Source organism: Barbatula barbatula (genome assembly GCF_947034865.1).
Source record: "Barbatula barbatula genome assembly, chromosome: 16".
Taxonomy (NCBI): Eukaryota; Metazoa; Chordata; class Actinopteri; order Cypriniformes; family Nemacheilidae; genus Barbatula; species Barbatula barbatula.
In genome coordinates, this window is record NC_136779.1 from 199,357 (window position 1) to 219,146 (window position 19,790).

The 19,790-nt window shown below is 41.6% G+C and overlaps 1 long non-coding RNA gene across 1 annotated transcript; it reads right to left on the bottom strand.

The window, feature by feature from the left end:
* Nucleotides 1-1,397: 1,397 nt before the first annotated feature.
* Nucleotides 1,398-17,237, bottom strand: LOC306905669. Its single transcript, XR_013787758.1, has 3 exons — nucleotides 17,110-17,237; nucleotides 11,939-12,043; nucleotides 1,398-1,495 (listed from the first exon to the last, which is right to left on the bottom strand). It is a non-coding gene; the product is annotated as an uncharacterized lncRNA (long non-coding RNA).
* Nucleotides 17,238-19,790: the final 2,553 nt, after the last annotated feature.

The following is a 19,790-nucleotide window of genomic DNA, read 5'->3' on the forward strand; positions in this document are numbered from 1 at the left end:
GACCTTTCCTTGATCCTCTGGAAGTTTTCTTCGAATAGTCCTTGGAGGCTTTTCACAACCACTATCCCCGTTGTTTTGTATATGTTAGCGTTGATAGTTGTTATGTCATCCTCATTTTTTATTTTTAGCTGGAAACCCCCACAGATGCCTTTTCTTTCGGCATTTGGGAATTCCGAGATGATGGCTTTGTGCCATGTATGAGGTCGGCTGGTGTAGAAAATCAAATTGCTGGTGCTGCCATCTTTATGAAGGTCCGCAAATAAGGTCTCTGGGTTTTCTATAAGTTTCTTGTTTTTGAAGACTTTCCGTGCTGTGTCATTTGAAATCTCCTTTGGGTAGAGTAGGGGAATGGCCTTAACGCATTGGAGTTGGGCAGCCATAGTCATATGGGCCATTTGCACCTGTGTGGGTGTTGGTTGGGGATCTCCTTTTGTTTAGGTCCAGTCGCTTTCTCACCTTCCAAATCACCTGTTTAAGGCGTTGATAATGCAGTAAAGCAGGTTTGGTATCTTCAGTAACACTGTTGTCTTCGGGTCCCTGGCAACAGATATTCCTTGACCTTTTTTGTCTGATTTTGGCTTATTTGTATTGATGGATTCTTTGGTGAGATGCTCTTCTTGGTGTCCTTTTCAGGAGTAATTTCAGGAGTTTTTGTTAAAAGGAGGTTTAGTCCAAGGTTAAGTTATTTCTATAACTGTAGTCTTGTGTATGTCTCCTTGTAGAAATATCCAAGGAACCTTGAGTTGATCCAGTAATAATGTGAATTTGTTGCAGGAGCTCAGATGTGTATGTCGTCTCTCTCTGGTCTCTCTCTCTCTCAGGAGTTTTTGTTAAATTTCAGGAGTTTTTGTTAAAATGAGTTTTAGTCCAAGGTTAAGTTATTCCTATAACTGTAGTCTTGTGTATGTCTCCTTGTAGAAATATCCAAGGAATCTTGAGTTAATCCAGTTGTTTGTAACTTTGTTGCAGGAGCTCAGATGTGTATGTCCTCTCTCTCTGGTGTCCTAGTCCCTCTGTCTCTCTCTCTCTCTCTCTCTCTGTCTCTGTCTCTCTCTCTCTGTCTCTCTCTCTGTCTCTCTCTCTGTCTCTCTCTCTGTCTCTCTCTCCGTCTCTCTCTCTGTCTCTCTCTCTGTCTCTCTCTCTCTGTCTCTCTCTCTGTCTCTCTCTCTGTCTCTCTCTCTGTCTCTCTCTCTGTCTCTCTCTCTGTCTCTCTCTCTCTCTCTCTCTCTCTGTCTCTCTCTCTCTCTCTCTCTGTCTCTCTCTCTCTCTGTCTCTCTGTCTCTCTCTCTCTCTGTCTCTCTCTCTCTCTCTGTGACCAAACCTCATCTTGAGATCTTTATTTTTGTGCTATTGTTTTATGATGATCAGTGTATGAGCATTCACATGTTTGGATGATACCTGAAAACACACTGGGGATTTTAGAGAGGAAACTCTTGACTGTACGGATGGGAATCCCAGTCTTATCGTCCTGCATCTGAGCGATGATGTCTTCCATCTGAGGAGCAGAAAGAGAGAGAGATCAGCTCACATACAAATCCAGACATGTGTGTGTGTGTTTAAACATATGACTGTACTTTACTCACACGATTAGCACTGTGAACCTTCTACATGTGTATGAGATTCAGAGAAACACTACATACGTTTCATGAGATTCATATGTTTCACACACTCTGCACTAATATCATTTCTTGAGTGATTTATGTTAATATTGTGAAGTCATTAAATTCAGTCATAGCGCTGTAAATGTTTTTAGAGGAATAAACTCTTGACGCTCTTGAAACTCTATTTATCCCCAAAACTAAACCAAACAAACAATATTAAGGCCACAAGTGTTCACGATTCAAAGCATAAAACACAAACCATATATATCATTCTAAGTGAACTTTATATCTACTCAATCAGTTGTATTTTCGTCAGTATGATGTCGTTTTTGAGCCAAACACCAACTCTATCCACTAACACTGAAAATTGTAAAAAGCTAAATATAAATAAAGTACATTATTACACAGAGAAACACATTAGACAAAGATACAGAACAACAAACTGCGCTCCAACTCATCTACCAGTCAATGACAAATCATCACCTTAGAATTAAAACTTTCTATCTGCGATTAATTGCACAGCCCTATCAGACGCTGTTAGGAAACTCTCTGCAGGTCCATATAACCTGTGTTTTCTTCATCACAACACTCAGAGCTTCATTGATTCATCACATGATTCTATATGTTGTGTAACACTCCAGAGTTTTACTCATAACTGATTCATATTATTACACAGCTCATTGGAATGCTTGATTCTGATTGGCCAGTCACGACATTTGCAGGTTTGTTATTCCCAGATAACAAACGCTCAAAACTAATAACACACGGTAACCCGGATGCAGCAAATTGTTTTTATAGTTTTTTTTGACAAATTAATTATAAATATATCTTTTAATAACACAAATTTAGTCTAAATGATTATCCGTTCATAGCCACCTGTACATTAATGTTCATAGTATATAGTCATCTGTATATATTGTTCATAGTATATACCTACTGTCATATTTTCATAGAACATTCCTACTGCAAAATATTTGTATAGTCCATGCCCACTGTATTATATTCTCTCATATTGTATTCTGTATTTATTCACTGTATATCCTGCACTTGCTAACTGCACTTCTGGTTAGACCTAAACTACATTTCGTTACACTGTACTTGTATATGTGTAATGACAATAAAGTTGAATCTAATCTAATCTAATCTAATCTAACACATATAACATTATATTTACAAATGATTAAACCAATTTGCCTGTTCATTTGATTTGAATGTCGTTTCTCACTTTAAAACCGAATGTAAACAGCTTTTCCTCGCTGAAGGTCTGCATAAAAATGAGCTAATAACATATTTCAAATTCACATTTCATGTCCAGTTTTATTCTCATGTCGCAAGTAGTTGTGTAATAAGAGGGATAATGTACAAGCAGACAGTTGTTATTGCCAAATAAGGCCCTTCAGTGTGATACAAGACCATATTAAAATACCAAAATACATGTCACAACTGTTCAGAGAAATCTCACGTTACATCAACAGTCTGGAAAGAAAAATACAGATCTAACAAACTTCACAGGTTTAGCACGAACTGCTCTTACACACACACTGACCTGCACCAGAAGCACATGACTTTTTCTCATGTGAATATAATAATCTCTCATAAAGTACTCCTTGACAGATTATTTTATATTGGGATTACTGGCACTCCTCTGTCTTGGTCATATCTTTGAGGTCGCACTCAGCACGTTAAATTAAAAAGTTTCAGATCAAGAACATCTAAAGTAACCACTCGTGTTCCCCAGGGTTCTGTTTTGGGCCCACATTTGTTCATTATCTACATACTTCCTCTCGGTTACATTTTAAGAAAGCATGGCATTTTTTTTTTCACTGTTATGCGGACGACACACAACTTTACCTGTCTGCTAAACCCTCTGGTTCTTTTCTTTTCTGTCCAGTTGTCTAGATGAAATGAAAGATTGGCTTTCAAATGGCGATAAAACTAAGGCACTACTTGGTACTAGATCAGATTTGTCTAAATCTAACAATTCTTCCCTGCACATTGACAATAAGGCAGTCCAACCTTTTTCACAGGTTGAAAGCATGAGTGTTCTCAAAGATAGCATGCTATCATTTGAAACTCAAAATAATAATATCACGCGCACTGCATATTTCCACCTAAGTATTATTAACAGTCTTTGTTCTTCTCTCTCAATCAACAATACACGCACTAGTCACCTCACGTATAGACTATTGTGATGCCCTTCTCACTGCTGTTCCCTCTAAATTTCTATATAAGCTCCAGATGTTTTTTCTAGAACACCTTCTACTGCGAGCATTTCTCCAGCAATTGCACTTGCATTCAGTAGAGTATTGAGTCGATTTTAAGATTCTGCTACTTACTTACAAGGCACTCTATAATCTTATACCCCAATAACTTACTGAACTTCTTCAGCAACAATAAAATCCTGCTAATCCAAAACACAATGAGAGTGTTTGATGGACATCTCAATTTCTCTCACACTCGTCCTCTGTTCTCTGTTTTCTTGACTGCACAGTGTGATGCATGCTGGGTAATCCATGGAGAGAACGAAATGAAATGCAAATGTCAGAACAGAAGACGACATTAGCAGCCTCACCATGAAAGACCCACAACAACACGTGTGCGATTTCACACAATTTCAGTTTTTATCTTTAACAGACACCACCGTGACAGCGCACACACACACACAGGTCATGTGATCAAGCTCAATATCACACAAACCTCCAGCACTTCAGTGGTGTGTTTGTCTTTGACACGTATGATCTAAAGTGGTTGTTTTATGTGTTCATGTGAATCTGACACACACGTGCTGTTGAACACTCTTAATGTCTACGGATGGCTGCGGGGGCGGGACATCATGTACCTGCTTCATCAAAGAATATTAGTCTGATAATACAGCGTTTAATTGGCTGCTTGTGCTCAATGCATATGTATGACAGTCTTTATACTGAAGAGGCATTAAAGATATCCTGTGTTTGATGTATTATTCCTCCTGCACACGCTGTTTCAGAGCCATCGTTCAAAACATCTATCCTGATTCTGATCTTCCACAGAGATGCTATAGTGGAACACACAGACTGCGTGAGAGCAGAAGATTGACATGAGGTCATGCCGTCCAGATCAACACGTAACTGACACATGAGGCTTTTCACTCCATGAACACATGACATTACTCTTACAGACATGACCGTCTGAGGTCAGAGGACTCTTGTTCAAACACTCTCTGGTTAAACGTTGAGATTCACTGTTAGTAATTCAATCATCCTTTGACTTTCTGAATACAAACCAATCACTGACAGATATAACATATAAACACAAGCATACAATACTACAGTGGGACACAAACCTGTCAGGGACACATCTGCTCATTTTTTACTAACTAAAGCAGAAGAGGTCCAGTCCAGACAGGATGTTTTTTAAATGAGGGAAAAAAGTAGGGCTGAACGATTAATTGCATTTGCCGTTAAATCATGATGTGATAAAATGCAATTTTCTAACCGCAAAGACTGCGATTAATTATGGGGATGTACAGTTTGAGTCAACCCTGCTCGGAGCTGACCAGTACCATCTCAAAAGCATTCAAATGAATGGAAAATGCGCAGCACGTCAATTGTGTGGGACTATTTTGTGTGGATGATGCTGCGCAGTGTCAGGTATTGTGTGTGCTAACATCAATTCTACCTCAAGACTACAAACCTCATGCAGCACTTACACAATAATAACCGACAATATATAAGATAATACATGTATTAATAGTTTATATTTTTACTAGTTTATTTTAAGATGGTCAACTAAATTATCAGACAGTATTTAAGTGCAATCAATATGTTTATCACAGTTTTATATTTATGTCGTTTCTGTAAAATATTACAACAAGTTTATTTTTCAAAATAATAGATAATTATTACATGTTAACATGTCTAGAAATTTGACAAATTATTCAATATATTACTATGATTGAGGTAGAAAAAATACGTCGATTAATTCATGCATCAATTAATATCATCTAAACCTCCTAAAGTTTATTGTAAATTTGTCTAATATTGCGTTGCTTACCATGATTTATTGATTTTCTTTATTAAATAATACAGAAGATAAGGTGCTTAAAAATAATCGCATATTAGATCGCAATATTGGTAAAAAGAAATCGCAAATAAATTATTTAAAAAAAATCTTTCAGCCCTAGATTAAAGAAAACTCTTTTTCTGAATTTTTTTAAGACCTGGGTGGTAAAATATGACCTGGATACTGTAAGCCAGAGACTTAGAAATGTTAAAACGTAAAATATTAGATGTATTATTGTAGTGTTACTGTGTTCTGGTTTAACTAATGAGATGCGACTATTTTTATATTTCCCTCTTTGAACATTATGAATTATAAAATGGAGCTCTTGTGCGTCAGTAATCTGCTTTTCATCAATCATTAACTACAGCAAACACAAGAGCAAAGCCATAACCCTGCACTGACCCACTAATATAACACACACAACACAACAGCACAAGAGCTCTTCATTCATGAGAAAACCATCACATTCCTCAGAGATTTAATACATTTACATTTACATTTAGTCATTTAGCAGACGCTTTTATCCAAAGCGACTTACAGATGACGAAACATTGGAAGCAATTATAACAACATAGGCAACAAAATACAGAAGTGCATCAAACTAGTCCATTAAAGCCTAGCACAGTATAAAAGCTAAGAATAGTGCGGTTAGTAATAACTAGAACACACTCTCATCTAATACAACACACACACACACACTGAACACACAGTCACTGAACAGACACACACACACACACACACACACACACACACACACACACACACACTGAACACACAGTCACTGAACAGACACACACACACACACACACACACACACACACACACACACACACACACACTGAACACACAGTCACTGAACAGACACACACACACACACACACACACACACACACACACACACACACTGAACACACAGTCACTGAACAGACACACACACACACACACACACACACACACACACACACACACACACACTGAACACACAGTCACTGAACAGACAGACAGACAGACAGACAGACAGACACAGTCACTGAACAGACAGACAGACACAGACACACACACACACACACACACACACAGTCACTGAACAGACACACACACACACACACACACACACACACACACACACACACACACACTGAACACACAGTCACTGAACAGACACACACACACACACAGTCACTGAACAGACAGACAGACAGACACACACACACACAGTCACTGAACAGACACACACACACACACACACACACACACACACACACACACACACACACACTGAACACACAGTCACTGAACAGACAGACAGACAGACAGACAGACACAGTCACTGAACAGACAGACAGACAGACACACACACACACACACACACACACACAGTCACTGAACAGACACACACACACACTGAACACACAGTCACTGAACAGACACACACACACACACACACACTGAACACACAGTCACTGAACAGACAGACAGACAGACAGACACAGTCACTGAACAGACAGACAGACAGACACACACACACACACACACACAGTCACTGAACAGACACACACACACACACACACACACACACACACACACTGAACACACAGTCACTGAACAGACACACACACACACACACACTGAACACACAGTCACTGAACAGACAGACAGACAGACAGACAGACAGACAGACAGACAGACACAGTCACTGAACAGACAGACAGACAGACACACACACACACACACAGTCACTGAACAGACACACACACACACACAGACACACACACACTGAACACACAGTCACCGAACAGACACACACACACACACAGTCACTGAACAGACAGACAGACAGACACACACACACACACAGTCACTGAACAGACACACACACACACACACACACACACACACAGAACACACAGTCACTGAACAGACAGACAGACAGAGAGACAGACAGACAGACACACACACACACACAGAACACACAGTCACTGAACAGACAGACAGACAGAGAGACAGACAGACAGACACACACACACACACAGAACACACAGTCACTGAACAGACAGACAGACAGACAGACAGACAGACACACACACACACAGTCACTGAACAGACAGACAGACAGACAGACAGACACAGTCACTGAACAGACAGACAGACAGACAGACAGACAGACAGACAGACACACACACACACACTGAACAGACAGACACACGAAACCTTGCTACTCCTCTTTTAATTTCTTGTTCTTTTTTAAAAAAAATCTTAAAATAGTAGAAATGCAGTGAAAACATTTCGTGTTTTTTTTATTTACTGTTAGGTGTTTAAAAGATACAAGCTTTGTGATGATTTTCTGACCTAATGGGGAGTTTTGTGCTTGCTTTTAAAACATAATATCACAACGATTATGCTCAAAAAACCGTGGGAAGCATTAATCGTTATCACGATTGAAATAAGATTAATCCTAAAGCCCTGCTTTGATGTTTACTGGATTCCCTGGATTTATTCTTAAAGTCTTTTCACAATCAGTGTTGTTCTTATAAAATCGTCTTTCTTCACTGAGAAATATATGGAAGTCAAACAGGTAGTTTTATTGACTAAACATCATATCTTGAGAAAACAGAGTATGTGTTCCAGCTCCACTGAAGAACTCTAATTATAGAAATCGTGATGAATTTCACATGAAGCTGCTCAGCGGGAAGCGGGCGAGAGGATGAGATCATTGCGACAAACAGCCTCAAACTGTTGAAGGGAAAAGCAAGAGAAGAGAGATATCTGGATGACGGATTGTCTCTTGAGAGGTGAATCATGAGTGGTGAGATGACGTCATCAGTGCTCAGAAGAGGGTCACAGCTGTAGCCCATCAGATGAACCTGTATCATCATACACCGTCATATCCTCACACACACTGTCAGTACATCGTTTCTGAGAACGTTGGACAGGAAGTGCTTACAAAGAGTTCAGCAGTTTGTACACAACAGGTTCATACAGTCAAACTATCAATAAATGATCAAAATGATCAAAAAATCATCAGACACATCAATCGCTGATATTATCTAAAGCACACACACGCACGCACACTTTAACATCCTGCAGCCCATCCATAATTCAATGGTTTTGCTCTTTTCTCTTCCTTCGGCGATATTCAGAATCTTTATTCACAATCATCTGAATCATGAATCTGATAATATCTTTCCACATATGTCACCTGAATGAATGAATCCATTCACAGTTGACTTCTGTGACACAAACAAACACTGAATTCCAGTTCACTGTATTTCCTATTAAAACAAATGTTATGAATCTGTATGCAGTAAACAGGTGAAACTAACGCTCAAGATTTTAACACTGAATCATCAGAACACACCGACTGATACTTGAGTGTAAAACGTCTCATAATGACCGATAGAAGGTTATGTAATTCTGAGTGATGTCTGAAACTGTTGCTGTGCAATACATCATCTAAATAAATATATAACTATGAGTAAGTGTGAAATGATTGTGTCTCTGGAGATGATGTTCTATATTGATTCATCATTTAAACTATCCACATCCTCATAATCAGCTGTGATTGACAGCAGCTCAGAGAAAGAATCATGCTGTACGTGACATCATTCACTTCTTAACAGCTACTCTATTCTGCAGATCCTAATGATGTCACCAGACAACTGGAGGACGTAAGGTACGATGTGTACAGGACGACCGCATCTGTGCTAATTAGGGATGCATCATAAATTATCGCTCATATCGGTATAGGCCGTTAAATGGTCATTTTGAATGCTATCGGTTTGGACAGATAATAAAATGTAGCTAATATATTATAGCCGATAAATGATTTCCTCTGGTTAAACTTCTTCATCTGCACGCTGCTCACAGTTAAAATACACTTACTGCTATAAGCCAAACATTGATGATGTAGTTACAGTATATCCCAGTGTACACACCAGGGCTGGGCGATGTGATGATGTTATTGTATATCGCTGATGTCTCGCAAATATCCCGATTGTCAATTACAACAGAAAGATACCAGATGATAATTGATAATAATGAATGGGAATTAGGCGTCATAACATTATCATGCGATGCAGGCTTTAACGTGAACGTTAATGTTCATATGCCCAGGCAGTCAGTAACAGTGACAGAATTTTGGAAACACTGTCTTATTCGGTCAGTTGAATGAGCTGCTGTTTTCTGCTCTTCGCTGCACAGATAGACCAAGAGAAAGCAAACCCTGTACCAGTGTTAAAATTGTCCTACCATGTCAGATTTTCCAACCACAGGGCAAAATTTTATATAATCTAAACCACATTGCCAAACAAACAGGTAGGATGATTTTACAATGCAAAATATGCAGAGCGGGGGGACGTGATGTTACGGACGTGAACCTTGGCTCAAGGGTGGCAACAAAAACAAGGGACACACGAAAACAAAGCATACGCTTAAATAATTATTTATTTAAATATAAATGAATCAACAAAGGATAATAAAGTAGAAACGGATAAAGCACAGAGTCAGCAATATCAGTATTTGTAATGTAGTGTAGTGTAATGTAATGTAATGTAATGTAAAAGGGGAATGTCAGTGACAATAAACCAAACAGAAGTTAAATCTAAATCCAAACGCAAAATCCAAACAAAAGCAAAGTCCAAACAAAAGCAAAGGGCAACACCCGAAGAGCCTCCTTTTCCCGGCTCGGCTAGATCTTTTAAGCACTGCCTAATGCCTGAGAACAGGTGTTTCCAGTTGACTGGTAATTGGTAGCTCAAGTGCCAGGATCAATTTCCAGGACCAACAGCAGAGGTCGTCACAGGGATAGAGGACCAGGATAGAACCGCAGTAGCTCAGCGGCTACCAGTCAAACCATTACCTTACCTTTTTACAGGAGGAGTATTCGAAGGTGAGAGAAGTTTCTGTTGACCAAAAAAGTCTTTCGACACTACAAGAAGTCATATACAGTGCAATAGTTATCTTTAGCAGTCTACTCATTTTCTTGATTATAAAAAAAAGTAAAGAATATTGTGCACCACCGTGGTAAATTATACGCAGCATATAAATTAAACTCTTGGTGCAAAGATGCTACATACAACATGTGACATTAAACCAATAACTTTGAAAACAGCGGGGAGCACTGATTGGTCAATCAACCAGAGTAACAATCAATAATCTGAGGGGCCAGTATATGTAAATGAGGGGGTCTGAGGGGACCTAGGCCCCCTCATTTACATGTACTGGCCCCTCAGATTATTGATTGTTACTCTGGTTGCTACTGGTTTTTGCGCCTGTGTGTGTTTGTTTTAGTATGAGCACCTATTGTACTATTGCTCTTTTATGACATATCGCTTATTGCTCCCTGAACTTTTTGTAAGTTGCTTTGGATAAAAGCATCTGCTTAATGACTCAACGTAAATGTATGTGTTTGTGTGTACCTGTGACTGCGGGTCCGGAGCAAATTCCCTCCCGGTCAAACACACCCGATATTATCGGATATATCAGTGATTTTAAAGTTGATTATTGATAAATAGTTTTAAACAAATCACCCAGCCCTAGCACACACAAACATCACCTGACCTTTGACCTCTCACAACTATACTGCATGGGACTGAAGTCAGAGCAGACAACTTAAAAAACACCAACAATCATGGTGGCAAACTTTGATTCAAAACAAACCACTCCACTGAGACTGCACTGCTTTCGGTCACAATAGCACTGCGGCTAGCCAAGGCAGAATCCAAATCCTCGGTCCTGATTCTGCCAGACCTATCTGCAGTGTTTGACACGGCCAACCACCAGATACTGCTAGCAACCCTGTCATCCTTAGGAATCTCAGGCTCCCCTCTCCGCTAGTTCCAATCCTACCTCTACGGCAGATAATTTAAGGTGTCATGGAGGGGCTCGCTGTCCAATGCTCACCACATGATCACAGGGGTCCCTCAGGTATCAGTGCTTGGACCGCTGTTTTTTTCCATCTACATGACATCCTCAGAGAGAGGTGACTGAACCATCACAACACACTGTCTCTCTCTGTCTCTCTGTCTGTCTCTCTCTCTGTCTCTCTCTCGGTCTCTCTCTCTGTCTCTCTCTCGGTCTCTCTCTCGGTCTCTCTCTCTCTCTCTGTCTCTCTCTCTCTCTGTCTCTCTCTCTCTCTCTGTATCTCTCTCTCTGTCTCTCATGATGCTGCTCAGATGTGACTTCATGCCAAACCCGTTCATGAATCAGAGGAACAGACAGCACTGGATGAGTCTCATTTACAGCTTGTGTCAAACACATGAAGTATGATGTGAAGTGAAGTACACTACAACACTTACCTTCCTGTAAACCAGCATGTTAGGAGCCTCATCAGACACACCATTACTGCTCTGAGAGCATGTGCTCGTCTGCGCCATCCCATAAACACACAGGACACACACCTGCTGCAAACACACACATACACACAGAGATAAAAGCTGTCATTAGTGTGAATAACACGTCAACAAATACCATCACAACAAACTGACACTACAAACTGACACTAAACTATCACAACACACACTGACACTAAACCATCACACACTGACACTAAACCATCACACACTGACACTAAACCATCACACACTGACACTGAACCATCACACACTGACACTGAACCATCACACACTGACACTGAACCATCACACACTGACACTGAACCATCACAACACACACTGACACTGACACTGAACCATCACATCACACACTGACACTGACACTGAACCATCACATCACAACACACACTGACACTGAACCATCACATCACAACACACACTGACACTGAACCATCACAACACACACTGACACTGAACCATCACATCACACCACTGACACTGAACCATCACATCACAACACTGACACTGAACCATCACATCACACACTGACACTGAACCATCACATCACAACACACACTGACACTGAACCATCACATCACATCACACACTGACACTGAACCATCACATCACATCACACACTGACACTGAACCATCACATCACAACACACACTGACACTGAACCATCACACACTGACACTGATCCCTCACACACTGACACTGAACCATCACACACTGACACTGATCCATCACAGCACACACTGACACTGAACCATCACATCACACACTGACAGTGAACCATCACATCACACACTGACAGTGAACCATCACAGCACACACTGACACTGAACCATCACATCACACACTGACAGTGAACCATCACACACTGACACTGATCCATCACAGCACACACTGACACTGAACCATCACATCACACACTGACAGTGAACCATCACATCACACACTGACACTGAACCATCACACACTGACACTGAACCATCACAGCACACACTGACACTGACACTGAACCATCACATCACACACTGACACTGACACTGAACCATCACATCACAACACACACTGACACTGAACCATCACATCACAACACACACTGACACTGAACCATCACAACACACACTGACACTGAACCATCACATCACACCACTGACACTGAACCATCACATCACAACACTGACACTGAACCATCACATCACATCACACACTGACACTGAACCATCACATCACAACACACACTGACACTGAACCATCACATCACATCACACACTGACACTGAACCATCACATCACATCACATCACACACTGACACTGAACCATCACATCACAACACACACTGACACTGAACCATCACACACTGACACTGATCCATCACACACTGACACTGAACCATCACACACTGACACTGATCCATCACACACTGACACTGAACCATCACACACTGACACTGATCCATCACACACTGACACTGAACCATCACACACTGACACTGAACCATCACACACTGACACTGATCCATCACAGCACACACTGACACTGAACCATCACATCACACACTGACAGTGAACCATCACATCACACACTGACACTGAACCATCACACACTGACACTGAACCATCACACACTGACACTGAACCATCACACACTGACACTGATCCATCACAGCACACACTGACACTGAACCATCACAACACACACTGACAGTGAACCATCACATCACACACTGACACTGAACCATCACATCACACACTGACACTGAACCATCACATCACACACTGACACTGAACCATCACATCACACACTGACAGTGAACCATCACAGCACACACTGACAGTGAACCATCACATCACACACTGACACTGAACCATCACAACACAACACACACTGACACTGAACCATCACATCACACACTGACACTGAACCATCACATCACACACTGACACTGAACCATCACATCACACACTGACAGTGAACCATCACAGCACACACTGACAGTGAACCATCACATCACACACTGACACTGAACCATCACATCACACACTGACACTGAACCATCACATCACACACTGACACTGAACCATCACATCACACACTGACAGTGAACCATCACATCACACACTGACAGTGAACCATCACATCACACACTGACACTAAACCATCACATCACACACTGACACTGAACCATCACATCACACACTGACACTGAACCATCACATCACACACTGACACTGAACCATCACATCACACACTGACACTGAACCATCAACACACTGACACTGAACCATCACATCACACACTGACAGTGAACCATCACATCACACACTGACACTAAACCATCACATCACACACTGACACTGAACCATCACATCACACACTGACACTGAACCATCACATCACACACTGACACTGAACCATCACATCACACACTGACACTGAACCATCACATCACACACTGATACTGAACCATCACATCACACACTGACACTGAACCATCACATCACACACTGACAGTGAACCATCACATCACACACTGACACTGAACCATCACACACTGACACTGAACCATCACATCACACACTGACAGTGAACCATCACATCACACACTGACACTAAACCATCACATCACACACTGACAGTGAACCATCACATCACACACTGACAGTGAACCATCAAACACTGACACTGAACCATCACATCACACACTGACAGTGAACCATCACATCACACACTGACACTAAACCATCACATCACACACTGACACTGAACCATCACATCACACACTGACACTGAACCATCACAACACAACACACACTGACACTGAACCATCACATCACACACTGACACTGAACCATCACATCACACACTGACACTGACACTAAACCATCACATCACACACTGATACTGAACCATCACATCACACACTGACACTGAACCATCACAACACAACACACACTGACACTGAACCATCACATCACACACTGACACTGAACCATCACATCACACACTGACACTGACACTAAACCATCACATCACACACTGATACTGAACCATCACATCACACACTGACACTGAACCATCACATCACACACTGACACTGAACCATCACATCACATCACACACTGATACTGAACCATCACACACTGACACTGAACCATCACATCACACACTGACAGTGAACCATCACATCACACACTGACACTGAACCATCACATCACACACTGACACTGAACCATCACATCACACACTGACACTGAACCATCACATCACACACTGACACTAAACCATCACATCACACACTGATACTGAACCATCACATCACACACTGACACTGAACCATCACATCACACACTGACAGTGAACCATCACATCACACACTGACACTGAACCATCACACACTGACACTGAACCATCACATCACACACTGACAGTGAACCATCACATCACACACTGACACTGAACCATCACATCACACACTGACACTGAACCATCACATCACACACTGACACTGAACCATCACATCACACACTGACACTGAACCATCAACACACTGACACTGAACCATCACATCACACACTGACAGTGAACCATCACATCACACACTGACACTAAACCATCACATCACACACTGACACTGAACCATCACATCACACACTGACACTGAACCATCACATCACACACTGACACTGAACCATCACATCACACACTGACACTGAACCATCACATCACACACTGATACTGAACCATCACATCACACACTGACACTGAACCATCACATCACACACTGACAGTGAACCATCACATCACACACTGACACTGAACCATCACACACTGACACTGAACCATCACATCACACACTGACAGTGAACCATCACATCACACACTGACACTAAACCATCACATCACACACTGACAGTGAACCATCACATCACACACTGACAGTGAACCATCAAACACTGACACTGAACCATCACATCACACACTGACAGTGAACCATCACATCACACACTGACACTAAACCATCACATCACACACTGACACTGAACCATCACATCACACACTGACACTGAACCATCACAACACAACACACACTGACACTGAACCATCACATCACACACTGACACTGAACCATCACATCACACACTGACACTGACACTAAACCATCACATCACACACTGATACTGAACCATCACATCACACACTGACACTGAACCATCACAACACAACACACACTGACACTGAACCATCACATCACACACTGACACTGAACCATCACATCACACACTGACACTGACACTAAACCATCACATCACACACTGATACTGAACCATCACATCACACACTGACACTGAACCATCACATCACATCACACACTGATACTGAACCATCACATCACAACACACACTGACACTGAACCATCACATCACATCACACACTGACACTGAACCATCACATCACATCACACACTGATACTGAACCATCACATCACACACTGACACTGAACCATCACACACTGACACTGAACCATCACATCACACACTGACACTGAACCATCACATCACACACTGACACTAAACCATCACATCACACACTGACACTGAACCATCACATCACACACTGACACTGAACCATCACATCACATCACACACTGATACTGAACCATCACACACTGACACTGAACCATCACATCACACACTGACAGTGAACCATCACATCACACACTGATACTGAACCATCACACACTGACACTGAACCATCACATCACACACTGACAGTGAACCATCACATCACATCACACACTGATACTGAACCATCACACACTGACACTGAACCATCACATCACACACTGACACTGAACCATCACATCACACACTGACACTAAACCATCACATCACACACTGATACTGAACCATCACATCACACACTGACACTGAACCATCACATCACACACTGACAGTGAACCATCACATCACATCACACACTGATACTGAACCATCACACACTGACACTGAACCATCACATCACAGTAAGCACGCAACACGAAAGGTCTCGAGATGCACGTTTCGTGATGAATGAACGTGTTTTAGTGATTTCAGGCGTCGAATAAAACACGCACGCACATTTACCTCACACAATCTCGCGCGCGTCGCTCCTCTGTGCCCGCTCTCTCGCGGAGGGCAGTTGGTCAGCTGGGGGTCGAGGTGAAGGGCTGATAATTCATTGGCATAAATGAGTATTTGCCCCTCGGTATGAAAATAATCCTCCGGCGAGCAGCGGCGCGCAACTCTCACAACTGGAGCGTGAACGCGCAGCGATCCGCGGCCAATCACACGCGCGCTAATGCTCACGCGCGCACGAGCATTAAAAAACGCGCCGCTGTTTGCCACATTTCAGCACATTACACATTAAAACACACAAACTATATGTCGAATGTTCTATATATCCGTATGTTTACATTAAATACACGTTACATCCCCTCGAATGAACGAGGTTTCTAGTTTAGTCAGTGGCAACACTTCAATTGACCAAACAACAACAACAACAACATTCCAAAGTAACGGAACCATAGATGATACCACATCATATCTAACGTTAAACAAAACGTGTCTAAAATAGTGAATAAACACAATAATGACATTAACACAAACACGATTAAAGGGAAACTGCATACAAAAATGACTCTAGTTGTTGACAAACAGAGATATTAGGATTCAAACACATGTTATTAATGTTCTGCTTGTGTTGAACACAAGAGATTCTGAGGAAAGAAGAAACAATCAGTTCTGGGACCCTTATAGTGATGCTTCAGACTGACATTCATCCTAAACATCTGTGTTTGTGTTGAACATGAACACATCATGTCTGGAACAACTAGAGGAGGCTCATACATCACAACTGGGTGAAGTTTCCCTTTAAATATAAAAGTAAAGTAACAGAGAGGACAAGTTCATCCAAACTAAACACGTGTAAGACACACGCGGGGTATTTAGTGCAATAATACGGAACATGGAGGAGCTACATTTGTTGACAGATAACAAATATTATTAATCTGGCAATATTTATACATCTGGGATTGTTATTCGACTGTTAAAAGTAAAAAATAACAATGGCCAATTTATTGGCATATGTCGATCATAAAGACCTCCCTACCATACACTTTATTATTAAACACCTGTTATGACATGAAAATAAATGCCTGTATGTGTGTGATGTGTCTGAAACTACTGGTCACGCGCATGAAAACATGCTTCCGCCGCACACATGTACAGCAGCAACCTTATCGATATGAGAAGTTATTGAACAGATGCTGTAACTCTCTCCCACCAGAAGACCTGAACGGACACAAGATGCTCATCTGATATCATATTTGAACATAACTGCTCATTTTGCCGATGTCTTCTATACACGACAGAATTACAATGAAGGGCAGATGGAAGTGTTCAATAAAGCTTTACATACTTACAGTACACGTGTACTCAAGACGTCATCATCTGTCAACAACAAACAGCATCAACTGCTCTTAATGGCCTGAGCGAGAGGATGTAGCTACATCCATAATGTTCTATAAATAAACGTTAAAAGCCTGTCTATAGGTGTTCATTCATCTCAAGCAAGATGGAAAATACATCAAATAAAGAGCTCAACTTTACTTACAGACCTCACAGCATCTGTGTGTTAGAATCTCACTGGCTGGAGCGGGCTTCTGAAGACACACAAACATTGTGTACAAAGTGAATTTCCATTACCATCAGAGGGATTCCAGCTGTATGACAACTGAAACTATCTGAAATCTGTTATCATTTATTCATTCACTCCAATGCGATTGAGAATCTGTACGTGACAAGATGATATTGTGAGAAATGTCTCAGTGGATTTGTGTTCATATAATGGAAGTCAATGGAGTTCAGTGTTGTTTGATGATCAACGTTCTTCACAATATCTTCTGTTGGGTTCTGATGAAGAAAGTCATACAAGGTCAAGTGAACCATGAAAGAATTCTCATTTTGGATGAGCTATCTCTTCACATAAAGCCTGTCACTCAAGTTTTAGAGCGAGGGCTAGTGTGTTTGATAATCTGATCGAGAAGGTCATTTGCTCACAGACACAAATAAAAGCGCAAACAATCATGAACAAACAGAGAGCTGGAGCCCACATGTCACACCGGTGTCTCTAGGTAACCACACACATCCGTCACATGTCATCTCTACTGAACGCTTCTCCTGTCGTGAACCATATGGCACTTTGACCTCACGCTGGTCTCCAGTATGAATCAATATGACTTAACACAGAGGAGATGAACTCACACCGCACATCCACCTCACAAAACAACAGAGCCGGAGAAATGCCACACACTGACTTGAGAAACATCAGCTGGTGACCTTTCCTTTGTCACCACACACACCTCTGACACACACACACACACCTCTGACACACACACACACACCTCTGACACACACACACCTCTGACACACACACACACACACCTCTGACACACACACACACCTCTGACACACACACACCTCTGACACACACACACACACACACACACACACACACACACCTCTGACACACACACACACACCTCCGATACACACACCTCTGACACACACACACCTCTGACACACACACACACACACCTCTGACACACACACACACACCTCTGACACACACACACACACCTCTGACACACACACACACACACACACTTTATGGACTGAAGTTATCCACCTGACTACAGATGCATTATGTTGAGATGTTAGAGACATCAAAAACAAGACTTTTCAGCTAAACGAAATGAATGAAGGCA